We start from the raw sequence: 27,600 nt of genomic DNA, 5'->3' as shown, positions 1-27,600 counted from the left end.
CCAGTGTGTGTTCATGCTTGAGCGGGCTTCCAAATCTGTGTCACATATCAAGGCTAAGATACATCTGTGGTTTGTTTTCTTTCTTTTCGTTTTCTGGGTCGTTCCATGCCAAGTGTCCCAGGCTAGGCAGCTTGACCATTGCAGACTTTTCTGGATAAGTAGAGCCTTTCTGGGCAACTTATTTGAGAAAAGAAGTTTTTCTCCCTCATGATCTGAAATTTTATTCGCTTATATAAAAGGTTGATCAACAAAAATTGTGTGAATTATCTCTCTAGATAGCCTGGAAAGCTTTGCCTTTGTATCTAGAGAGGCTTTGCTTAGACGTGTGCTTATTATGATGATTTAAACATTTATTAGTTCCACTGCTTGTTACATATCCTCAAAAGCAAAAGAAATCTTTCGTGTTAATTTTTTAGAAGACCGTATGCAAGACCGAAATGCAGAAATATTAGCTTTTTCAAGAGTACATTTCTCTCATATGATTTTGCGCCTGAAGGACATCTACGATCAAAATGAATGCCAGCTGAATTAACACACACTTTTGGTTAGGTGGTGAACTTCTTTCAAATTCTCGTGAAGATGGAAGGGGTTGCCTTGTATGATGTTTTCTTTGTGTGTACTGCTCGTCATGCTGTCATTGTTTATGACCATCTCTTTATCATAATTTTGTAAATGTAGTTCGTGTACATACGCTATTACACTGAAAGTTATAAATACCATATGTAAAAAAAAACTAAGGCTGTATAATGGTTACAACATTAGGTATTCCGTACTGTATTGTGACAATTGTATAAGTTCAATTCCACGTCCATATTTCTTCTTTCATTTCAATTTAACGATTGTCCTGTATGTGGAACTTTTGTTACCGCAAGTTGGTTTGCAATTCACTAAAAAAACTTGTTTGCGGAGGCAAGGTCCAAAGGTATTTCGTGATATTTACCAAGTCGTGGAATGAAGTACATAATCGTTCAGTTGCTTTTATGCTGCGATGTATAAAACAGCTTTATGATAAAAAAGTAAGTGGAACAACAATGAATTTTTACGGCGAGTTTTATGGCGCATATCTCTAAACTTGTGCCATTCTGGAAATTCATTCCAAGCGGATACGCTTGACAAGCTCACCGGCTACGATTCGTAAATTAAATGCGTCATAAAGTCAGTCACTAAGATAATAGGTGATTTCTTTGTTAATTTGATGAATATGTGCTTCAATTTTTCGTGCAATTAATGTTTGCTGCATGGAATAATCCAGCTCAATGGTAAGAATTATACTAGCTGCCACAGACAATTTCTAAAAATTCTGTAAATTACCGCACTGTATAACCGGGAATTCTACGAAGACTCTTATTTCAGGGGACGCTAAGTAAAATCCTCGCAATAATTAAGCTAAACAACAACCGATCAGTTGAGTTTACTTGTTATTGAGATCATATAAGATATAACGCGGGGATACCCGCTGCATGCAACTTACTGTTGTATGAGCGTAACGCAGTACGCAGCGCCGTGGGTACGTAACCTCCGGCTCACTGTACTTATAAACGTCTTCTCACTCTGAAAGGGCGTCCTGCGCGAAGTTGAACAGAATCTGAGCAAAGCACGCGGAAGATGGTTCGCTCGTCGATGTTTCGTGGTTTCGCGCGCGGGAAGCATAGCTCCAATCGCACCTCTTCCTCAACACGATTACTTCCTCTCTCTCTTACCACATAGTGCAAGTGGGTGCTCCCAGCGACAGCTCGCTTGCTTGTCGATCTTTCGCGCGTTGCAGATAGCGCCTGTTCCTCTCCAGAATCACTGTATTTCTAATAGAAAGAAACACTTCATTTCGATAGAGAAAGTGAGTAATTGAGACTTCCGAGATCTGTGGTAGGAAGGAAGATGGGATAGATGGAAGAGTTGCCACCGTTGTTTTCGAAGGCTATTCTGCGTCTCCGAGTTTTACGTTAGCAAATGCCGTATTTGCAACAATATAATGGGAGCTGTTTTGCGGAATTTCCTTCCCTAATAACGTACCTCGCGTTATAATTGGGTTTCGGGACACGAATATAACGCGTTTATTATTTTAATTTTCTCCGATGCTTCAAATTGTAGCGAGCTAAAGCACATCGATTGAAACACTTGTTTTCGGGCACCTTTTCTTCTTCTTGTTCTGCCGCACAGTTGTTGTGAATAATATGTGGCATCTTCACGTTTTGTTTAATTACACTATATATCCATAGTCGGAGACCCCGGTCCCCGCCGGCGCTCAGCCACGAAGATCCGGAACATCATGTATTCCACATGTTTTGAAGAGACGCACTGATTGCCACTTGTAGGGTGTAGAAGGTGCAGACACCTAACGCATCCGAGAGAAATGAGAGCTTAAACATCGTGCCGAGGTCGAGCAAGACTTGGCAACCTGTGTTTCTTTTGCTGCATTTTGACTCGTGTAAATACCTTCCTAAATAGTCAATTAATTTTGTTCTGGAAGCGAAAAGACGCAAGCATTTTGTCGTTTCTTCGCCACAAAAGTGCTTTTTATTCGACAGTTGCGCCATTCAACAGTCGGAATTACAGCTGAACCCGCACAGTAGAGGGCTTGTGTGCAAGGATCGAGATAATATGTGAACAGCAATATTTTCTTTCGCTAGTCTGTAGACGAAAGTACATATGTTGACCGCAAAACGCCTTCCTGGCGCGTCGGCAGAATATTTCCATACAGAGCGAGTTGAAGATGACGCTATAATTTCAGGCCCCTGCAGGGCCGCCTCTCGTAATGGTAGGACTGTCGATATGGGCTTCTCATCCTAATTGATATTGAGCCCACATGTTGCAAACGGGGCTTGCGACAGCATCTCGTATACAGGTTTATTTACATATATATATGTTAACCATAGCTTGTGGAGCGACAGAGCTCCAAAAGCTGTGACCGCTCTTTCTGCTTTACAAGAAACAAGCAACTTTTACACTCGTCCGCCGCTCAGTACTGCAGGGTCGTACACGTCACAAGCGGCTTTTCAAGCACGCAGCTATTACATATGAACCGTTGGTTACAACTAAGTCGGCGAACAAGTTTCCTGTCGGCTACCTGGCCCCTCGTTCTCACGCGCGAGCTCACATGTGCGACTTCCTCGAGGCTCGCCACTCGGCATCTGTCACTATAGCAGTGCCGGTGTGCGCGGTTGGGTGGCAAACTCCCCAGCCCTCGATCCCCAAGCTAGCTAAGAATAAATTTTACTTAGTTCTTCGGCTGAATCAATGTAAATAGTTCTCTTCCTTACGTAACGTATATCGTCTCTTCCTGTACTTTTGTGCTTATATTGGGGGCGAGCTCCACCACTCGAAAAGCTGGTGCCTCCGTCAGCGTGACGTGGTATGAGGGATCACGTGGACACAGTGGCCGCATCGGCTGCTTTGGAAGCGCCGGAGCGAGCTGAAAACGAAAGACCCACCTGCGCTGCGGTTTTGATTAAGTGGGGAAGTTTTCCCTCTTCGGGTGTTTTCCCCCTATAATAGATAGTGGCTGCCTTTGAAGGCATCCAACATGGTAGGCTATTGCTCGATGCCGCCGTGCCGGACGTACACAATGGAGCCGGGTGTCAGCCGTCATATGTCAGCCCGGTGGACAAGAAGCTACGTGAAGTTTACGATACTTAGAACCGACAAATAGCCGTCGGCTGCAACTCGGGCGTGCAGCAAGCACTTCGACCCGCGATGCAGATTTCTGGTACAACGTCGGGTTTGCGATGTTCAGTGAGCAGCATAAAGTGAGCACTGAGACGCTCGCCCGCGTGCTCAGCCCTGTGAATGTCATGAAGCTTTGGTCAATAAACTTCTTGATTCTAGATAATGGCATGTTCATTGCAATGAAAAGAAAACGGTAAAAAGCACATCAAAACAAAATGCATGACATATTCTCATGCTTGTGTAGCATCAAACAATGACATCTACTCGATTAAGAAAAAGAAGCAGCGGGTAATTGCTAGTTGAGAGGACCGATAAATATACAGTGCGACGCAACTTAAGAAATAACTATACTGAAACATCCGATGCTTTAGAAAAAAAAAGATTGAATCGTCGAGAGGGGACATCACAAGTCGCCGTCGTAAGCGTCGAAGTCTCTAGTTATAACGAAATTATTTTTGAACAGCTCTGAGAGTGTCCACGCAACAATGGTTGCTTGTGTACCGTCAAATGCTCATATGCTGCGGCCTAAAGCTCACGGCACGGTGCGAAAGTGATACATTGTGCGCGGACACACATGCAGACGCGCAGTTGGTCACCGCGAAAGCGTGCGATCGCTGCATGGAGGCTTCATTCTATTAAGCTCCATTTCGTTATACAGACAGCCCACTTTAAGAAGATATTTCACATAGTTTGCTGTTTGCGATCGCTGACCTATCACGCAAGAAACCGGTTCGGGTGACTCCATCGTGGCGGCCACCCGCACGGGGTGTTCACTGCACGTATTCGGTGAAGAGATAGTGTCCGTAATCTATTCTGTACTTTCTGTTTGTCCAAAATTATTATTTTGACAGTAAGTAAAAGACTTCATTCGTTTCGAGAGTACTTACAGAAATGTCCCGGATTGCTCCCGCGTGCTGTTTTTATTGAGCACCGAACCCAAAACTATGAGGAACGCGCCGCGCTATCCCTCATACTACGCAAGCCAAGCGCTTCCGACCGACAGCGACTCCTTAAGTCCTCGCCCCCAAGAGCCATTGTATGATAGTGACTGAATAAGTGGCTTACGTAGACCTTGTATCCTGACCAAATATATATATATATATATATATATATATATATATATATATATATATATATATATATATATATATATATATATATATATATATATATATGTATATATATATATATATATATATATATATATATATTGAAATACCACGGTTGAGACGACGCTTTGTTCCAAGAAGGAAAAATGGCGCCGACGCAAAAACGAACTCGAGCCGATGATTGATGATGACTGTGTACAGATGAAGATGAAGTCCGCATAAATGCTTACACTAATTTCCCCCGTGGACGGAAGCGGCCAGCCTGGCCGCACATTAGACAGTGGAACGGATATGAAAGGGCTTCAGGCGAGAAACGTGCACGATCTCTGTTCCGCGGCAGCGTCGGTCGGTTGGGGCCTCAACAGGTGTAACGCGATAGTTCACCGGCGAGGTCTGCTCGATGACTTTGTAGGGGCCAAGATATCGAGACTCAAGCTTCTCACATAAACCGGGTGTTCGCGCAGGGGTCCATAGGAGCACATCGTCACGAGGGCGGTAGGAAACGGCGCGATGTGAGGCATCGTACCGATGTTTGCGATCGTCTTGGCTGGCTGCAGTGTTCATACGGGCGCGACGACGACATTGGGCAAGACGAGACACAAACTGGTCGCAAATGAATGATGAAGCGTTGACGGGGCCAGAGAAGAAGGAAACGTCGAGTGATGAGGTTGGATGGCGGCCGTATACTAAGAAAAACGGAGAGCATCCGGTGGTCCGTTGAACAGACGTGTTGCACGCAAATGTTACAAATGGGAGAATCGCATCCCAGTTACGATCATCAGGTTGAATATACATGGATAGCATGTCACACAGCGTGCGATGAAATCGCTCTGTTAGGCCGTTGGTTTGAGGGTGGTAGCTAGACGTTGTCTTGTGCACGGTGTTGGACGCTTGCAGAACTTGATTAAGAGTGCTTGAAAGAAATGTTTTGCCTCGGTCGCTCAAAAGAACGTGAGGTGCCCCGTGACGTAAGTAGACAGCCTGCAAAAAGAAGGCCGCTACCTCTGAGGCAGCTCCTGAGCGTATTGAGGCTGTTTCAGCGTACCGGGTCAAATGGTCAACAGCAGTGACGATCCATCGGTTGCCGTCTGGAGTAGGTGGGAGTGGCCCGAAAAGATCAATGCCGACGACAGAGAAGGGTTGTGCTGGACAAGGAAGTGGTTGTAGGTTCCCGACCGGATTAGTCGTAGGTCGCTTACGGCGTTGGCAAAGCGTGCACGAGGCAACATATCTAGCTATGCTCGTGGAAAGGCCTGGCCAATAGAATCGGCTGCGTATGCGCTCGTGTGTTTTGTTGTAACCCAAGTGGCCTGACTTCGGGTCATCGTGTGAGGCCTGCAGAACTGCAGCGCGAAGAGAGCGCGGTAGAACAGGAACCCATCGATGGCCTTCTGGGTGAAAAATGTACCGGTAGAGCACGTCGTCTTCAAACTTGAACAGTTTGAGTTGTTTCCGTAGCCTGGCATTGGGTGGAGATGAAACATCGCTAAGGCGATTGATGATACTATGGCAATAGGAATCGGCGCGCTGGTGAGTGTAAAGCACTGAAAGGCGGTTCGGTGAAGTCAAGGAAGAAATCGGTGTAAGAGACGAAGCGTCCTCCGTGCGGCCAATTTGACAAGGTGATGTGATGTGCTCCGATGAAGGTGGTAATGGGCATCGTGAAAGAGCATCGGCATCTTGGTGCTTCCGTCCGGACTTATATATGACATTGAAATCATATGCTTGCAATCGGAGTATCCAGCGGCCAAGGCGCCCGGACAAGTTTTTGATCGTCGATAACCAACATAGGGCATGGTGGTCGGTCACAACCGTGAAATGTCGACCGTGGAGGTATGGACGAAATTTCTGAATGGACCAGAAAACAGCCAAACACTCTTGTTCGGTTATCGAGTACTTCTTTTCCGCGGAAGTGAGAGTGCGGCTTGCATATGCAACAACCTTTTCGCAAAATTCGTGGTCGCGCTGCAGCAGTACGGCACCAATTCCGTGACCGCTGGCGTCAGTATGCACTAATGTGGGCGCCTTGTCATCAAAATGACAAAGAACAGGCGGGGCTGTTAGTGCACGCTTGAGTTCTTGGAACGCAGCTTCACACTGATCGTTCCAATCGAAGGAACTGGAACTAGCAAGGAGCTTGTGGAGGGGCGAGGAAATGCTGGCAAAGTTCCGGATAAAACGTCGAAAGTATGAGGCGAGTCCAATGAAGCTGCGCAGTTCTTTTGCACGAAGTGGACGTGGAAAGTTGAGCACCGCGGAAATTTTATCCGCATCGGGCTGGATGCCGTCTTTGCTAACGAGATGACCCAGGACCTTAATCGTTGTGCTAGCGAAACGGCACTTCCTCGTGTTTAGTTGAAGTCCGGCATTAGAAAGGCATGTGAGCACTTCATCTAAGCGTTGCAGATGGTCAGTGAAAGTCGAGGAAAACACGACGATGTCGTCGTGGTAACATAGACAAGTTTTCCACTTGACGCCGCGAAGAACCGTGTCGATCATTCTTTCAAATGTGGCGGGAGCATTGCATAGACCGAAAGGCATTACATTAAACTCATAAAGACCATCCGGAGTAGAAAAGGCGGTCTTTTCTTTGTCGGCTTCGTGTATTGGGATTTGCCAATATACGGAGCGAAGATCAAGGCTGGAGAAATATTGCGCGCCTTGCAACGAATCAAGGGCGTCATTGATACGGGGCATCGGATATACATCCTTACGGGTGATCTTGTTTAGCGCATGGTAGTCAACACAAAATCGTACCGATCCATCTTTCTTCTGCACCAAAACGACGGGAGATGACCAAGCACTGGCGGAGGGACGTATGACGTTTCTTTTCAGCATATCGGCGACGTTCTCCTCGATGATCTTGCGTTCGGCCAAAGAGACTCGGTAGGGATGACGGCGTGCAATAGTCTGGCCATCGGTGTCGATACGATGGAAGGCAACGGAAGTCTGTCCGAGGGGCAAAGTATCCATATCGAAGGAGGCCTGGTGCTTCGTAAGCAATTTTAGCAACGCTTCATGTTGAGCAGCAGTAAGGTCAGCGCTTATCACGGAAGTAAGGGCAGATGAAGCAGATTTGTCCTGTTGAGGAAGAGCTGGCGAGGCGGCAAGAGGAAGCAGGGAGACTGGTTGGGTATCCACATAACAGGTCACTGCGGAGCCTTGAGGTAGGAGGATTGTCTCAGTGGTCGCATTTAAAGCGATGATTAATGCAGAGCTTTCTTTGAACCGCACCATGCAGGAAGCGAAGACAATCCCACGGGCAAGACAGCGACCGTAAGGAGTGATGAACACGTCGCCATTGGTGATGTCCGTAGAAGAGAGACTTATGACTTGCTCGTGGCCGGGAGGCAGTACAGAATCGGCAGCAGTGAGAAAACGCAGTCGTGGCTCATCGGTACTCCCGCCGCAATGAACTGTCTCGCTCATATGGACTACACGTTGAGGCAAGAGATTAAAGCGGACGCTGACGAGAGAAAGTCCCAACCTAAAATTAGTTCATGAGCGCGCGGGAATAAAATCGCGAACTTAATGTGATGACAGATACCATCAATGAAGACGCGTGCTGTACATTGGGCTGATGGTCGAATGATTGCTCCATTAGCCCCAATGAGGGATGATCCAGTATAAGGCGTCTTGACTTTCCGCAGACGAGAGCACAGGTCGGCACGCATAACAGATATAGTAGCTCCCGTGTCAGTCAGAGCTAACAAAGGCACACCCTCCACAGACACCAATAACATGTTCGAAGGACGTTCAGGAGGACTTGGAGCACTTCGCGGTGATGCAGTTTTCCCTCCAAAAACTGCACTGGTTAGTTTTCCGGTCGCTGGACATGGAGTTGGGAGACAGGTCGAAGTGGCGAAACAGAACGTCGGAGCGGCGATGGGGAGCGGCGTCTCGAGGCACGTGTGTTGAATGCGGTGTTGGAGAAGTCGGCCGGCGAACGGGAGCATTATCGTCATAAGTGCGGTAAACGCGAGGAGGTGGCTCATCGCGTTCAAAGGCCGCGTAACCACGACGTTCGTCTTGCTGGCGGTGTCGGCAAAACCAGGAGATATGTCCTCGAAAGCCGCAGTAGTAGCAAATAGGCCTCGACGAACGCCAGACAGAGTAGTAAGGCGGGTTCGGAGCTCGGGTGACTAAAGGTGCCAGGGGATCGTGAACAGGCGCAGATGGTGTAATTGGAGACGGCGCGGCTGGCATTGCACCAATCTGGGCGTAAGAAGCCGGTTGTGGGCAAGGAGAAGCGTTGGTATGCTGGGCGTTCTGCAAGGAGGCCAATTCCTCCTTAATAATACCGCGCAGGTCAGTAGAAGCAGGTTGGACGTGAGCGCTGCTGCAAGGGGTTGAGCCATGCGCTTGCAATTCCTCACGAATTATGGCTCGAATGATAGACCGGAGCTCAATACTGTTTGCCAGGGGGTTGTCGGGAAATTCCGGTTGCAAGCGGATTGACTGCAGGGCGTCGAGGCACTGACAGACGGAGACGACGTCCGACACCGTCGAAGGGTTTTGAGCGGCGAGTGCGTTGAAGGCAGTAGATCCGATACCCTTAAGGAGGTGTCGCACGCGATCAGGTTCTGGCATGGCACTGTCGACACGGCGGCAGAACGCGAGTATGTCCTCAATGTACGAGGTATACGATTCGCCATAATGCTGGACGCGCTCAGACAGCCTCTTTTTCGCAACTTCAGAACGAACCGTGGGCGTGCCGAAAATCCGCCGTAGCTACTCCCTGAAAGACGACCAATCACGGAAGACTCTCTCATGATTCAGGAACCATGTCTTGGCTACTTGAGAGACGTAAAATGGCACGTTGTTTAACCGCGATGTCTCGTTCCAGTTATTGTATTCCCTGACACGATCGTAGTTGTCGAGCCAGTCTTCAACGTCTTCACCAGGCAAGCCAGAGAAGATTTCAGGGTCGCGATACCGGTTGTTGGCAGGGCTGGGATTGGGGGTGGCTGGCACTTGAACCGAGATTGTGGATGCTGCGGTCTGGTCTTGCGACATGGCGGCCTCTTGGCGTAAGCGGCGTCCCGAACGTAGCTCCAGGAGAGATCTTTAAGTGGATTGAGGTCGAGGATCTTAAAGCGCCTCCACCACTTGAAATACTACGGTTGAGACGACGCTGTATTCCAAGAAGGAAAAATGGCGCCGACGCAAAAACGAACACGAGCCGATGATTGATGATGACTTTGTACAGATGAAGATGAAGTCCGCATAAATGCTTACAATATATATATAATAATATATAATATATATATATATATATATATATATATATATATATATATATATATATTCATATATTTGAAGAAAAAACAAAGAGAGAGAGACAGAGAGAAAGCTTGCTACATAGGCCCTGAAACTATAATGTCGGCTCAAAAGCACCTACAAAGCACGCCAATCCGTGAATGGAATGTTGGGGAGTATTATTATCGCTTTTCTTGATTTACTTTTAGTTTTATACAGCACTGAGCATGTGCCACTGGGTGCGCGTCCGTTCTTGGCCAACCCGAAGTAGGCATATCCCACTACGATTCCACTTTATAATATAGAATGCTGGTTCGGAGACAGCACAGGGAGCTCCAGAGGGCATCGCGCACATACCACGCGATGAAAAGGTCCAAACGAATTACTCGCGTCAGCCTAATTCTCTCTCTCTCTCTCTCTCTCTATATATATATATATATATATATACATATATATATATATATATATATATATATATATATATATATATATATATATATATATATATATATATATATATATATATATATATATATATATATATATATATATATATATATATATATATATATTGTCACAGTCGGTAATGTGGAAAGAAGACGACGCTGATGGTGGTCTAGGAGACGACGAAGTGTTTAGGAATATTGATGATATCGATGCTCTATGATCGTTCTCCCTCCCAACCATAGCTTTCTTTTATTTCTTATCTTTTATTAATTATTATTGTTATTATTATTATTATCTTATACCCGGTTTTCATCTGATTATTTCCTTTTTTGTTCAAACACAAAACGTTTACTTTTAAACTCACACGCCCAAATTGTTAACTGCCTTGTTATTATTATTATTTTAGGCACCTAATTAAACCGCCCGATTCATGGCCAATCCCCCACTGTGGGTATGTGCCACGGCCACTCAGGACAACAACAACAACATCGATGCTCTACGCTTGTTGGCTCAGCCATTAAAAGCTACCTGTAAATAGAAGAACGCTTCTTCTTTCCCGTATCATCATTGGTGGACGTGCGGGGTTAATCACTTGAGGAAGACGGAGCTCCGCAGCGGACGTAACCTGGCCGCCATGTCTTCCGAAGGAGACAGTTCAATCGCGGCCCCGTCGTCGCCACCTACGGTCATCCTGGCCCAGCCTCGCGACCCTGGCATGTTTTCCGTGATTGACAACGTTGACGTCGATGACTGGTTACAGAATTATGAACGGGTCAGCGCACACAACAGGTGGGATAACACGCTTATGCTGGCTAATGTAATATTCTACCTCAAGAAAACAGCACCGGTCTGGTTCGAAACACATGAAGAAGAGATTACGAGTTGGGACCAGTGTAAACAGAAGCATACAGATTTATTCGGCAAACCCGTCGGCCGCCAACGTGCTGCAAAGAAGGACCTTGCGACTCGTGTACAGACGTCCACTGAATCTTACGTGGCGTATATCCAGAACGACCTCGCTCTTTACCGCAAAGTAGATAACAATATGGCAGAGGCAGACAAGGTCAGCCACGTCTTAAAGGGCATCGCGGACGACGCGTTTAACCTGCTTGTTTATAAGAACATCACAACGGTCAATGAGATCATTAATGAATGTCGCCGCTTTGAAGACGCGAAGAGTCGCCGCATAGTTCAACAGTTTACGCGTCTACCTAATACCGCAGCTTCATCGACGTGCGAAGACATTTGTCCACCACGTGAGCCCACCTCTTCCTAGAACGTCGTCCGTACCGTTCGGCGAGAAATCGAAGCAGCGTCTCCTGCCACGCCTGTGACGCAGTGGTTTGACGATTCCCGGCCGCTTGTGTCACTCATTCAGTCGGTCATTCGCCACGAACTTGCCAATGTAGGTCTTCCGTCCATCTGCTCCGCCAGCCGTCCTGACTTTGCTTCGTCTGCTGCCACTGCTCCTGTTCACCGGAGCCTATACGGTCCATATCCGAGCTATAGCAACCCGGCCGAATGGCGCACCCATGACGATAGACCCATCTGCTTTTACTGTGGACGTGTGGGCCACATCTCTCGCCATTGTCGAAGTTCCTGGGCAGCCCACTCACGACCAAGCTTTCCCGCCTACCGCCGCCGGCCACTGAATCCTCGCCCGCCATCCCTCCCCACCGAGGTTGAAAACGCACGTGACAACGCTCGAGCCACCGCGACCAGCCGATCGCGATCACCACATAGTCGCCGCTCCCGTTCGCCCCAGCTGCGTCGCTCTCCATCCCCAGCTTACCGTCGCCGCTCTCCGACGGGAAACAAACTGGGGCAGCTCCTGGAGGGGACGCTGCTCTAGAACACCGGCCTGAAATTCCTCTGCTGACCCTGCCTACTAATCGGAACCTTCTGGACGTGGACGTGGATGGCTTGCCCGTTACAGCACTCATCGACACTGGAGCCCAAATTTCCATCATGATTGCGGAGCTTCGAACCCGCTTGAAAAAGGTACTTACTCCTGCTCCGACTCGACTGCTCCAGGTCGCCGATGGTGGAACTCCGGCTGTGCTTGGAATGTGTACTGCTCGTGTCAGTGTCGCCGGTCGCCACACGTCCGTTTTGTTTAGTGTGCTTGAACGTTGCCCTCACAATGTGATCCTCGGACTCGACTTTTTGTCCGCCCATTCTGCTCTGATTGACTGTTCCGCCGGTGTTGTACAACTTGACTTACCCCTCCCTGCTCGCATTGACCTTCCTGCTCAAGCTCCAGCTCAGCTTTGTTCCGAGGATTTTATACGCCTGCCATCTCTTGCAGCAACCTTCATCCCTGTTTTAGCCAGCCCACCTGTACCTGATGGAGACTATGTCCTTACTCCCGCGACGTCAGTCCTGCTTTCTCACAATGTCTCCTTCCCACACACCATCGTTTCTTTTGCGGACAATCAGACATGTCTTCCGATCCTAAATTTCGGACAGTGCCCGCTAGTAGTTCCTCGAGGCATGTCTCTTGCCACGTTGTCACCAACGCACGAGTACCACATTTCTGCTCTATCTGTTGCACCGTCTTCGATGACTGCTCATTCTGCGCCTTCTGCATCAGCCCCGACCGAGGACTTTACAAAGATGATTGCACCGGACCTCTCAACCCAACAAGGCGCACAGCTCCGTGGCCTTCTCGAGTCCTACTCCGACATTTTCGATCTGAACGATCGCCCTTTGCGTCAAACTACGGTCGTGATGCATCAGATAAATACCGGCGATGCAGCACCTGTTCGCAGACGCCCATAACGGGTGTCGCCCTCGGAACGACAAGTTATCCAGAGCGAGGTTGACAAGATGCTTGCCAAAGGGATTATTGAACACTCTTCTAGTCCGTGGGCGTCCCCTGTTGTTCTCGTCAAAAAGAAGGATAACAGCTGGCGATTCTGCTTTGACTATCGTCATCTAAACACGATCACCAAGAAAGATGTATATCCACTTCCCCGCATTGACGATGCTCTGGATTGTCTCCACGGTGCCACCTATTTTTCATCTATAGACCTTCGCTCTGGATATTGGCAAATTGCCGTGGATGAAATGGACCGTGAAAAGACCGCATTCGTCACACCAGATGGCCTATATCAGTTCCGAGTAATGCCATTTGGCTTGTGCAATGCCCCGGCGACCTTTGAACGGATGATGGACATGCTCTTGCGTGGTTTGAAATGGTCCATCTGTTTGTGCTACTTCGATGACGTCATCGTATTCTCTTCAACTTTTGCGACACATCTTGAAAGACTTTCATCTGTTCTTTCTGTTTTTCACACCGCTGGCTTACAGCTCAACTCGTCCAAGTGCCGTTTCGGTCAACGCCAAATAACTATGCTCGGACACCTTGTCGATTCGTCGGGCATTCGCCCCGACCCCGCTAAAGTTCATGCTGTGCAGAATTTCCCTGTACCAACTTGTGCCAAAGATGTTCGCAGCTTTATCGGCCTTTGCTCTTACTTCCGCAAGTTTGTGGAAAATTTCACCCATGTTGCCCGTCCCCTGTCTGACCTCCTCAAGAAAGACGTTCCTTTCTATTGGGGCTCAGAACAAGCATCTGCTTTCTCGCAGCTCATCACGCTGCTTACCACACCTCCTGTTCTCGCCCATTTTGACCCCTCCGCTCCGACAGAAATCCGCACTGACGCCAGTGGCTACGGAATCGGCGCAGTTTTAGCTCAACGCCAATGTGGGCACGACCGCGTTATCGCCTACACCAGTCGCCTCCTCTCTCCCGCCGAGCGCAATTACTCGATTACTGAGCGCGAGTGCTTCGCTCTCATTTGGGCGGTGGGCAACTTCCGACCCTACATATATGGACGACCATTTACAGTTACAACCGGCCACAACGCCCTTTGTTGGCTTTCCTCCCTCAAGGATCCCACCGGCCGCCTCGGTCGCTGGGCCCTACGGCTGCAAGAATACACATACACTGTGGTCTACAAGTCGGGTCGTCTACATCAGGACGCCGACTGCCTGTCTCGTCGTCCCGTCGCTGTACCGGACGGTTCAGTGGATGTCGCACCGATCTGCGTTCTTTCGCTCTCAGCCTTGCAAGACATTGGCGCTGAACAACGACGCGACGAGTCGTTACGCCTCATTATCGAACGCCTGCTCTCTGCTCCGTCTGACCCATCCCTTCACAAGTTCGTACTACAAAATGGCATCCTGTATCACCGCAACATGCACACCGACGGGCCCGAGCTCCTGACCGTCATTCCGTCTCATCTGCAAAAGATTGTACTGCAGCAACTGCATGACGTTCCCACCGCTGGACACCTTGGCGTCACGCGGACCTATGACCGAATTCGGCGATGGTTGTTCTGGCCGCGTCTCAAACGCTCCGTCCGGCGCTATGTTGCCGCGTGTGAATCGTGTCAATGCCGAAAAAGACCAGCTGTGCCTCCTGCCGGACTGCTGCAGCCTTTGGATATAGCGGCCGACCCTTTTTTTCGCGTTGGCCTTGATCTCCTCGGACCATTCCCTATATCCAAGGACGGAAATTGGTGGAATGCCGTCGCTACGGACTATACAACTCGCTATGCCATTACTAGAGCCCTACCGACCAGCTGCGCTACAGACCTCGCTGATTTGTTGCTTCACGACGTTATCTTGCACCACGGTGCACCTCGTCAACTTCTCACCGATCGTGGCAGATACTTTCTTGCCAAAGTCATAGACGATCTACTTCGATCATGTGCTACTAAACATAAACTTACTACCGCTTACCATCCTCAAACTAACGGTCTTACCGAACGCCTGAACCGCACATTAACTGACATGCTCGCAATGTATGTTTCCTCCGATCATCGCGACTGGGACATTGCTCTACCATTCGTCACGTTCGCCTACAATTCCTCGCACCACGACACAACTGGCTATTCCCCCTCCTATCTCCTCTATGGCCGTGAGCCAACTTTGCCTTTCGAGACACTCCTCTCGACTACACTCGATTCACCGACAGAGTACACTCGGGATGTCATAACCAGAGCGACCCAAGCACGCCAGATTGCCCGCATTCGTCTTTCTGCTTCACAGACACGCCAGAAGTGCCGTTACGACCAGCGCCATCACGACGTGCATTATGAACCAGGTGCGCTTGTGCTAGTATGGTATCCAGCTCGGCATGTTGGTCTTTCCGAGAAATTCCTCTCGCGATACTATGGCCCTTACCGCATCCTTCGCCAGGTGACCCCTGTCACATATGAAGTGTCTCCGCTGAATGCCACGGTGCCTTCACCCCTCTCTGACATCGTCCACGTCAGCCGTCTCAAACCTTACCTTTGTTCGACCGATGAGCCGCACCCATCAGGTGCTTTTTCCGACGGGGGTGATGTCACAGTCGGTAATGTGGAAAGAAGGCGACGCTGATGGTGGTCTAGGAGACGACGAAGAAGTGTTTAGCAATATCGATGCTTTACGCTTGTTGGCTCGGCCATTAAAAGCTACCTGTAAATAGACGAACGCTTCTTCCTTCCCGTAACAATATATATATATATATGTATATATATATATATATATATACCTACGAATGAGAAGAAAGCAAACCGAGAGGCCCAATTTTTAGCAGTCGTAAGAAGCCAACAAAGACAGCATAGGAGAAATTGCTTGCACTTCTTGAGTCAAATAAATGCTAAATTAATGAAAATAAAAATGGATGAAACAACAACTACCTATTGTCGTTTCTATATATATCCTTGTTGGCTTCTTATGATATGACTAATAAAAGTTGCGCCCCCAGGTTTGGTTTGTTCCTGTTCATATATAATTGCTACATCAAAGCTCTGTATTTTCTGTGCCGCCTACTTTACCAAGGTGCTCTCCTGAGGCCTCTGGTGCATGACACATCACCGCTATAAAGCAAATAATAATAGCATGCAACATGATGTGACACTATTTCCATGCCTTACTCATTCCCGATCCATAAAGCACATGCCACTCAGATGCGTGTTGTAAGTAGCCACATGGTTTCTAGTTCTTGGATAATGTTTGAGTGTAGCTAGCACATGGACAGAAATATCAATAGGAAACTGCGTCATCAGCTCGGGAAAGTCTTCAGAGGTTGGAATGTAAGAGCGTGAGTTTATACCATGTGTAATTTGTTTCTATTTTTGCTCCTTTGGGCTGTGAGCAGGCTGCACTGATAGGCTTTGGAAGAGCTCTAATAGTATGTGTGCACCTAAGAAACACTGATATTTATAGTTAAAATGCCATGTTCAGCTCCAGGTCCACGAGCAAGATCTGGATGACTTCACTGACCTAGAGGCAGATGCCATAATTCCCACCGAGGCGAAGATAAAAGTGGCAAGAAAAACAGCGCGTCATACAGATGTGAGTTGATTTTTCCTAAATAGAAGTCAAACAGCCACCAGGAAATCGTCTTTAGAGCATGCTTCTGCATAATTGTTTGAACCTCCTCAGTGTGGCAAAAATTGAAAAAATTTGACCCGGAGTTAAAAGTGCAGCCGTCATTTCATACGGTGCATGGCGTTGCTTGTGGAAGAGTTCAGGCAGCAACCTTTAACCCTTTATTGACGAGTGTTGCCTACAGGCAACATACCAAAAATAATTCTGTTCTTGCCGAGTTTAAATATTTATTACGAAGTTTCTAGCTAAATGTCTTCGGCCAACACTGAATGACAGGCAGCAAACGTCATTTGTTGGTTTAGAGCAGGAACACTGGACGAGGAAGTAGAAGTTTGGCAAGCGACTCACTGTCTTGCGCTAGCAAGGTCAGAGGAGACAGGCCGATGCAACATATGCAGCTGCGATGGTGCCACACATGTGATGTAAAGCAAATGAAGTGTGCACTTACGGTTCACATATGATGAGAGCTGTCTATACAAATTGAAAATGAAGCCTTAGCTGGCTTGGGGTGAAGCCAACTTCCAGTTTCCTGCGTGAGGTTTTCCCTCTATTGCTGAAATATTTCTGCAAAATATTTTTTTTTCTTTTTGTTCATTATGCTTATTCCTGATTTGTTTTCCTGATAGAAGAATAAAAATTTTTCTCGGTATTTATATGTCTTGTCAATAAAGGGTTAACTACGTGTCGGAAAACTGATGATCCAATTCACCCATTTCCTATAACCCAGTAAGGAAAAAAGGTAAAGGGCCCTTCATCAGTTCATCAGGTTAGGGCAATGCAAACACACAAGCCTGTTGTGTAGATCACACAATTATTGTGTTTTTGAAGTACCAAATCACTGCATGCTGTAAAAAACAGCTAAAATTTGAATTTAAAGGTTGTGTGCCCTTCCTTTCAAGGGAACCCCACTTTTTGCCAGAGAATGAAAATCAGAGGCAATGCTTGCAATGTTGCTGACTGTGACACGTGACTTTGGTAAATTATTTAATGCAGAACCTGCGAAAAATGTAATTGTAAGTGCGGCGCACTGCAAGAATATTAGATAAAAATAATAAAGGACGCGATACTTGTAATGGAAACATGAAATCTCCTTGACTTAGTTGTCAGAGGAGACAGAGAAGGAAGGTACATTTGCTAGAGGCATTCACATTTAAGGGGGTCAGGATGTGGAGCTGTTAATTCTCAGTCTGTACCTTAAATTTTAATTTCAATGCAGGTGCAGATTCAAGTTTAGGTATCAGGTTCAAGTAATCCATAGTTTGTTCCTCTTACCTATGCTACATAGAATCTGGCTTACTCTGCAGACTTGCTAGCTTGTCATGCTGCTTGGTATTAGTGGTGTTTGCTATTGTGCTGGAATTAGCTGGTGCATCTTACATTTAAAAGGGAAAATAATCTTTTAAGCAAAGTCAGGTTTTCAAGCAATTTCAAATACCTTGCTGCTAAAGCTCACGTTTAACTATAATTTTGAAGGGCTGTAATTATTGTTGCCAGCGCCATAAATGGCCTTGTTGCAATATGCTTGAATTTATTAATTTAAAGCACAGCTTAGTGAACTGGCATTGATTCTTTCATTGGGACCTGTGTTAATGTAGAAATCGAAAACTGTTGCTGCAGGAAAGACTGATTGCTGTACAGTGGACGAGCTTGGACACCAGCTTCTCAAACACGTCCGACAAAGCTGGCCCCAATAATGAGCTTCTTGGTCTCAGGTAAGAGCTGGTACTTTATAGAAAAGGGAAGGAAAGGCCCTTTGTCATTCACTGCAGCTAAAAGCAGTTACTATTTTGTGTACTTAACTATAACAATACTTTTCACGTCATGGCTCCTCCATCATGGAGGTGCATGTGCCACTTCAAAAGCAGTTTGACTATGTGGACTTCAAATTGTCATCATTCCGTCCAAACCAAGAGGTCCTACAGCGGAAAGAGCCCGTGAGGGGACCGTTGAGGCGTGCAATCATTAACCACCTTTTTCAAGCGTTTTTCGAGATAGTATGGTAAGCAGTGCTTTTGCATTAACCTAATGTCTGGTCCCATGTTATGTCGACATGCATAGAATTTGGCCTCCAGCCCCACCTGTTAAGGACTCCAGTGATAGCAATCACGCTGGTCCGTAATGTTGATGACTGGTGGACTTTCTTATTGTAGAATTCTTAGTTCGAAGCACCTGGTGCCAAATAATTTCTTGATATGTCCTACTAGTATCCGTCTGTAGTGACTGAATTTGGCAATAAACCAGGTGTACCACAAAATAAAAAAAAATAATTTCACTAGGTTAATGCTGATAGAAAACACAGCTATTTCTGGAGGTAAACCTTTTGTGGTAAGCTTCTCACAGTGCTGCTAAGACCGCTGCCATGGTACTACTGCTTTCTTTTTCTCATGAAACAAGAGAAAGCAGGCTCTCATCGTAACACTGTCATTAGGGCACTGATCTTCGGTGTCAAGGCAGGCACGTTGAATCACAGTACTAATGCCTCACGTCTATTTTTCTTTCTTTCCCATTTCAATTTTCTTTTTGCATTTGCACACGCGGTATATTATAGCAAAAAATTAAATTTATCATGTAGTGTTTTAGTGTTGAATTGAGATATGAGAACTTATGTCTCTAAACTGGAACAGCTGTTGATCTTAGTATTGTGTGATATTGCAGACACGTTTACTCCCTATTATGGAATGTTCTGGCAGCTTTAGCTTCAACATTATTTAACCTCAGGAGAGTTTTTACACATTTCTCGGCAAGCTTCTAGTGGTTTTGGTTGTACTAACACCTCCAAGTTCTTCTTGCCTTTCTTTAGTTTTAAGATATGTAGCAAATGAAGAATATATGCTTTTTTCATGGTCATAAAAAGTACTAAACTTCTTTGTATATGCTGAGCAATACTAAAACATATTCAACTGGTTCCTACTAGATACTGTGATTTATTAGCGGGCTCCCCGCTGCAACAACAAGTGAACCAGGTGGAACTGCTTACTTAGTGCAGGGAATTGACTAAAAAGCCAGTTGAACTGGGAAGTGATATAAATCTGAGTTCCCAACTCATATTGCAATACCAACCGTCTCAAGGCTCATTGCAAAGTGCAGTAATCATGTAGCCGAACAAGCTCTAGGCAACTACAGTGAAAATATTCTTTGACATTGCAATGAACACAAAGCAGTCCACAGCACAAGTGACTGAGAGGTTGTTGAACACAGTGCTTTGCTCACAATTTTGTTGTGTACCAGACTATCAGGAAATCGATTGCAAATTTATGCAACCTAAAGGGTGAACTGAAGCACACAGAATGCAACAGGCCAACAATTCAGGAGGGTACAACTGATTTTAATACTGGGTGTTCCAGCAAACACTTTAAAAAAAATTTAAAGATTGCCTGATGCAATAAGCACATTTCTAGTTCATGAGCTGGTCTACTCAAAGGCGGATATTATTTGCCCAAAAAAGTGAAATGCATAATCGACTAGTTAACAATAATCACTAATTAACTACTTTCTTAACAAAACATCGTTTTATGTATTCAAGCACAAAAGTATTTGGAACGCCAATGCATTTCTCCACAAATTTCGGGAATCAATATCTCGAAACTGGTGTCATCCTGAGAATTCATTCCAATTGAATCCGCCTTGCGAACTCCACGGCTACAATTTGTAAATTGCAATATGGCCCGTAAGGTAACTAGTTAAAAAAAACTGAATTAGTGCACTTCCGTCACTTTGTCGAATAGGCATTTCAATTTTTTTTGCATGCCCACCTCTTCGAGTAGACCAGCTCATGAACTAGAATTGTGCTGTCTGCCACAGGCAACCATTAAATGTGTTTGTAAGTGTTCACTAAAATACTCTGTATACTGCCTGCAGTAGCATTCCAATAGCAACAAAAAAGTGCTGAGCCCAGATAAGCAGAAGCACTTATTCTCAGGCTAGTTGGTTCATAACTTAAAAACAAAACAGCTTCACAAAAAACCCACACAAGGGGGAACATTTAAAGTGCCACTGATTTGATTACTGATGCCTTTCACTGCATAAAGAAAACGTGAAATACATCCGGCGTAGTCATTACAAATGTGCCAGCGTAGCTTCTTTTGTGCTTGCTAATGAATAAATTTAGTTTCTAGATGTATATTTGGGTGGCTCTTGTGTGCATTGCCTAGTCCAAGTGCTGCTATGTGGGTCTAGTTTTTGTAAGTATGTGTCAATGCTACTGCAGACAGCTGCATAATAATGCGGCTATATTGTTGTGAATAAAATAAGTTGGAAGGCGGCACCTTCTTGGTTCCACGTGTTCTTACACCACAATGTCATTTCACACATAAGTTCTGCTTCTGCAAGGTGGCTTGCAGGCACAATAGTCTCACTACCTTAGAAGGTTATAATGTAAATGCCAAAGAGTAGTAATTGAGTAACAAGTCATAGCCCCTTCAGTCACGAATAAGACTAGCAGAAATTACTTGTGCAAGTTAATTATAGGTTGCAAGCATTACTAGAAAGAAAAGAATTCCGCAATTGCTACAGAAACGTCCCCTGTTACAAGACCCGTCAAACACTATAGTGCATTCTCCAAAGCGACCTTCGGTGACGATAGATTTTCCCCAATACAACGGAGGTACTTGAGGTAAAAAAGAGTTCAATTTACCTTAAGCGTAATTTTTATGATCTATTCCTTCTCACAACTGCACAGATATGGCAAAAATAAGTCATGTCTACAAATGTGTACAGTGACCGAAGAGGATACGTTGCATGCCCTTTACAGAGGCGTAGCGCCACCTGCATCCTGCACTTTTATAAACAGCTTACTGCATTGCCTATGTATGTGTGCATGTGTGTATGTTTAAATGCTTGCATTCATGGGTGTAGGAAACTGAAGTTGTGTGGTGTATTTCCTGAGTTCCTTGAAAATGTAACTTTTTCTCTGACATCAATCTTTCTTTTAGCTTGGACATAGAATGGTTTGCAGGTTGGCCTATGTTGAGTCAGGGGCTGATAAGCAATTATCATTTCTTTAAGCATTTATATTATACCTAAAAATAATGATTGCGTTAAGTGGCTTTTTGAAGATTCTTTAAAACTTATCCCTACAGCATGAAAACATCTCAGGAAGCCACTAAACATATTGATACATCTCTTCTGAATAGGTATCCTTCTAAAGAGCTTCATTGCACTGCTGTGGAGCAACTAATTCAAAAATATCCGCACTTCTGTGACAATGTGAAGAAAAACAGTGGCATGGTGAATAAAACTTTCCCCATCTCTCCCTTCGCATTTTAGTACATAGCTGCAACATTGAGGTCTTATGCAGTGGTTGTGACAGCTGGATTGATGTGGTGTGGCAGAGCTCATTGCAGGGTCTTATAATCAGGCAAGGGCAATAAGGAAGATGGGCAGTTTATTAAATGCAATGATGAGATGAGGATAGGCATTAGTGATTCAGTATTTATGAAACTAGGAAGCCTAATTAAGAAACCTTGAATATCGTGCAACTTCACTCAGGCACCTGAAATAGCTGAGTCTTTTTATGTAATATGCAACAAGCTCAGATTATATCCAGGAAATGGATAGAATATATCCAAATCTGGGAAACTCATGCTACAAAGTTCAAAGCTCTGGTGGTGTGCTGATACCATACATCACTAAAAGCTTCATGGAGTTCTCTGTGTTATGTATCCTCTGTGCACTTACAGAAGTAAAAGAAGGAAGACCCAACAGAATTAAATGGTAGAAACAAAACTGGTATAGAACGACAGAAAGCTGAGCTAGTTGGTAAGGATTCATTATGCGAAAAAAGTCAGGCGTATTGTCCACTTCTCTTGTGTCCTGTCTGCAGGCCTCACTTTTTTTTTGCTCCACAGAACTAGTACTTAAAATGGTTTTTTTTTATGCACAGTAACATTATTATTTCTTTTGAAAGCATACCGGGTGTTTTAGCGAACACTCTAAAAAAATTTTATTGGTTGCCTGTGGCAAATAGCACAATTGTAGTTCATTCGAAAGGCGGATTCGCTTGGAAAGAATTTTCAGGATGACACCACTTTTGAGATATTGATTTCCTACCTTTGCGGAGAAATGCATTGGCATTCGAGGTACTTTCGTGATTTAATGCATATAACGACGTTTCTTGAGGAGAGTACCTGGAATGCGATTGCATTTTTCCGCAATGTTCGGGAATTAATGTATTGAAACTGGTGCCTCACTGTGAATATGCTCCAAATGGATCTGCCTTCCGAACACCACTGCTAAATTTGTAAATTGCAATACAGGCCTCAAGGTAATTAGTTCAAAAACGTTATTAGTGAATGGATAGTAATTATACGATTATGCATCTTGGGTACTAGTGGCAAACGCACAAGACACAAGGGAGGAGACGGGACAGGGCGCCACTTACAACTGCTTTATTTGGAGGCACACCACACACTTATATAGCCGTCTTAGACGCAAGGAACACAATCAGATCGAGACTGATATGGAACGGAACAGGTTAAATATTTCTTTTCAGCCATATATAAATATATTGATGGGTCGCTGACGCAAATGCTTCCTTTCTTTCTAATAAAAAAAAGCTTCAATAACTTCCCGAGCTTTTTTATCTTCACTCTTTGCTAGAATACGCGCCCCTGCAAAACATGGCTCCCAAGAGCGTGACGGGCAGGAGATAATGTGCTTGGATATGTTTGGCCCTTCTTTATCTTGCTCTACATTTATTTCATGTTCCGATTCGGTCGTTAACGCAGCGCCCTGTTTGCCCTATGTAGGAGCGGCCCCATAAGAGGGAGATTTCGTACACGACACCTTCGGCGCACTTCATAAACGGTTGCCCATGCTTGGTGCCGCAACCATTTTTATCTTCACATATTCTTCCGATACGAAAACAAAGGCTTCCTAGCTTTTGGGGGGCTGAAAACACAAGTGGTATCCCATGTCTGCTAGCAACTTTCTTTAAATTGTGGGCCATCTTGTGTACATAGGGCGCCACCACAGGCCTCACCACCTCATCTCGAGGGGCATCTTCCTCAGCTCTCACAGCCACACTCATTTTTTGGACTGCGCTTTTAGCGGTTGCCATCACAAAAGAATCGGGAAATGTAGCGGAAGACAGCCTGGCCAATTGGTTCTGGAAGCTAAACTGCATCATGTGAGGGCACGATTTTCCGAGGCCGGATTTCAGGCAAAGTGAAGCCATCCCCCTTTTTATTAACTTCAAATGGGCGGAGTCACATGGCAGCAGCCCTATTTTTTGCCCGAGGTGCATATGCCCAACAAATCTGATCTACACAAAACTAAATGTTTATATCTAGAAACTGTAGGCAGTTACCCTCAGGCACTTCCATGGTGAATTGTAAGCCATTTCTTTAACGGAAAGAAAGGAAGTATGGTACGTCAGCGACCCATCAATATATTGATATATGGCTGAAAATAAATATTTCATCAGTTCGCTTCCACATCAATCTTGATCTAATTCTGTTCCTTGCGTCTAAGACGGCTATATAGGTGTGTGGTGTGCCTCCGAATAAAGCAGTTTTAAGTGGCTCTCTGTTCTGTCTCCTCCCTTGTGTCCTGTGTGTATTCGCGCCTAGTACTCAAGATGAGTTGTGGTCAACTCGCCCAACAAGACGTCCTTTAAAGTCGATTATGCATTTCAACTTTTTCGCAAGTAATGTCTGCCTCTTTGACTAGACCAGCTCATGAACCGGAATTGCGCTATCTGCCACAGGCAACCTTTGAAAATTTTTTAATGTGCTTGCGGAAACACCCTGTATATATACTAGCGAGGAAAGGGATACGAAGAGCAGGCTGGCAGTGGCCACAGGAAGGGGCACAACGCCTGCCCACTCTTCAGAAAGCAGGAGACAGCAACAGAAATAGAAGATAGGAAGAAGGGGATGGAAGATAAAAGAAAGAGAAAGATTACATATCTCAAAGAATTAGGTAGAACGCCCACAATACATGTCACACACAGCAGGGCCGGTCACTGCAGGTCGCGCCACTAAATATTGTTAAAATAGAAAAAGATAGTGTCCAAGTTCCGGTCCCCCGAACACAAAAATAGGCTACAAATGTGAACCTAAGATAGATTCTTCTACAAAAGTAAGAGTGTGATGCACCTGATTGTGTCGAAACGCACAATCACTGGGATACAAATATTCGTTGAGTGTCGTACAATGCAGGCCAAAAAGGGGACAGTCTCTCTCAAGCGACGTGCGCTGTGCAATGGAAGAAGGCACTACAATATCAACGCACACGATGGGCCGGCCACATATCCTTGTCATTATAAGTGTTCGCACACGTTTACACAGCCAACCCTTAGCTTGAGTAGTAGTGCTATAGTGCGACAAGGCAAGCCTTGATCGCGAAGACGGGGTGGGAACATTCCATTTGCGAAACGTGTGTCTGGATGCTGCTTGAATAGGTATTGACAAATCAGCAGACGAGCTTCATCAAGCTTGCACAATATTTCATGGGCAGGCACAGCTGTTATGAGCGCAAGTGAAGCCAGCCGAACAGCCTCGTTATTTCTGGCGATCTTTATGTGTGAAGGTATTCGTTGGGTAACGAGACATATGTCATATGAGACAGATTTGTTGGCCGAGTCATTAATGCTGCGCACAACTGCACAGTCAATCTGACTGCGTTGTAATCTGCTAAGGGCAACGTGAGTCTGTAAAATGGCAATCTTACACTTATATAATTAAAACAACCAAGATCCAACAGAATGAAATGGTTTAAATAGAACAAGTACCTTTGAAAAATTTTGTTTGTGATGCACAGTAATAAGTAACGGGCGTTTGTTCTAGGTATGCATACACAGTTCCTTAGCCAACTGGACTTCGTGTGTGCTTTTATGCAGTAAAGTAGCGAAAGTTATGTCTTTTATGCATCTTTGTTCAAATAATCTACATGAATCATGGAACATTGCCTTCAAGAATAAGTTTAAGAACAACAGAAAGAAGGTGGTGAATGTGTCCACGTAAATGCAAGTGGTTCGCGCCCAGAGCTACCGCAAGAGTCCCAGGGATGCAGTGGTGGGGGTGTCAAAAAGAAGCTATTTCGCCTGTCTGTTAGTGTTTGGAAAATATTTATGTTTTGCTTTGCATGCCCCTCTGAAAAATGCAGGCAAAGTGTTGTCAGTGGTGCAAATCTTTTGGCTCTTTTTTGTTTCACTTATATTTTTTTTCTCTTACCTACCAAAGTTTTGCCACTGAGTTGCTGGTTTTACATATTGCAGGACAACAGTGACGTCATCATTTATGGGGAGACCCTGGAGTCACGGCAAAACATAATGAGTGGCTATAGGAAAATTTTGCAACTGCTGATCCCGAAGATTTGCGGCAATGTCTGCTCGCAACAGCCAAGGAACGGCACGAGTGTCTTCGGCGAATCACGTTATCGGAGGTGCTCCTGCAGTAACCGTTCCTAGCAATAGAACACTCGGTATGCTTATGTTCAACATTTTCATGCCATTCATGCTAATCATAATGGTCTCTGTTTTCAGCTGCTGATGGAGTTCAATATATTGTTGCAGGAAGAAAGCAGGCCCACTAGTGTAAAATAATGTATATTTACAACTGAGGGTATTGGCGTTCAGGTAACTGCCAGACTTCGTCTTCCTCTCGTCCTATCCAACTTCCTCCTTTCCTTCACCGTAACATCACCCTCCCAGTGGAGTAGCTCCGTCCCGGTGCTAGTTATAGAGCATCACTTAATGGAGGGTCATAGGGCTTCAGCCTGGTGACGTGAACAACATCGCTAGTGACGCTGTGAGGCACTGAAGGCTGACCGACTGGGGCGATCTCGTATGTCACGTCGGACAGTTAGCGTAAGCTCTGGTACGGACCAGAATAACGGCAAAGTAGTTTTTCCGACAAGCCGATGCGACGTGAAGGCATCCAGAGAAGGACAAGGGAACCAGGTGAAAAATGGGAGTCTTGGTGCCGAAGGTCGTAGCATCGCTTTTGAGAAGCTTGCGAGACGGTGAGCCGATGACGGGGGACTTCTCGGGCCTGGGCGGCTAAGCCAATAGTATCGCGAGCGTAACCAGTGCTGGGTCAATGTACTGCGGAAGGTAGCAACGTGTCAAAGGGCAAGGTGGGTCGCGGCTATACAACACGTAAAATGGTGAAAATCCGGCAGTGTCGTGACGGGACGAGTTGTATGTGAAAGTGTGGTATGGTAAAGCGACGTCCCAGTCGCGGTGATCGTCGGAAACGTACATGGCCAGCATTTAAGTCAGCGTGTGGTTGAGTCGCTCGGTGAGGGTGGTACGCGGTAGCAATCTGGATTTTTGTAGGACAGGAGTGGAGGAGATCGTCGACAACCTTCGACAGAAAGTAGCGGCCGCGATCCGTCAGCAGCTGGTGAGGGGCGCCGTGGTGCAGGATGATGTATAGTAAGACGTCGGTGGCATCTCTAGCGCAGCTGGTTGGTAGCGCTCGTGCGATGGCATATCTCGAGGCATAATCGGTTGCTAGAGCAATAAATTTGTTTAATTTGATGGAAATTGGAAAGGGGCCAAGGAGGTCTAGGCCCACCCGGAGGAAGGGCTCTGTAGGAATATCAATTGGTTGCAGCAAACCAGCGGGAGGCATAGCAGGCGTCTTCCGGCGCGGACACAGGTCGCAAGTAGGGACATAACGGCGCACAGAACGACAAATGCCGGGCCAGAAGAAACGTCGCCGCAGGCGGTCATATGTACGAGTGATGCCCAGATGTCCAGCAGTAGGAGCATCGTGAAGTTGCTGGAGCA

The sequence above is a fragment of the Dermacentor andersoni genome, unplaced genomic scaffold (assembly GCF_023375885.2).
Source record: "Dermacentor andersoni unplaced genomic scaffold, qqDerAnde1_hic_scaffold ctg00000039.1, whole genome shotgun sequence".
Taxonomy (NCBI): domain Eukaryota; kingdom Metazoa; phylum Arthropoda; class Arachnida; order Ixodida; family Ixodidae; genus Dermacentor; species Dermacentor andersoni.
Note: the sequence above shows the minus strand (reverse complement) of the source record.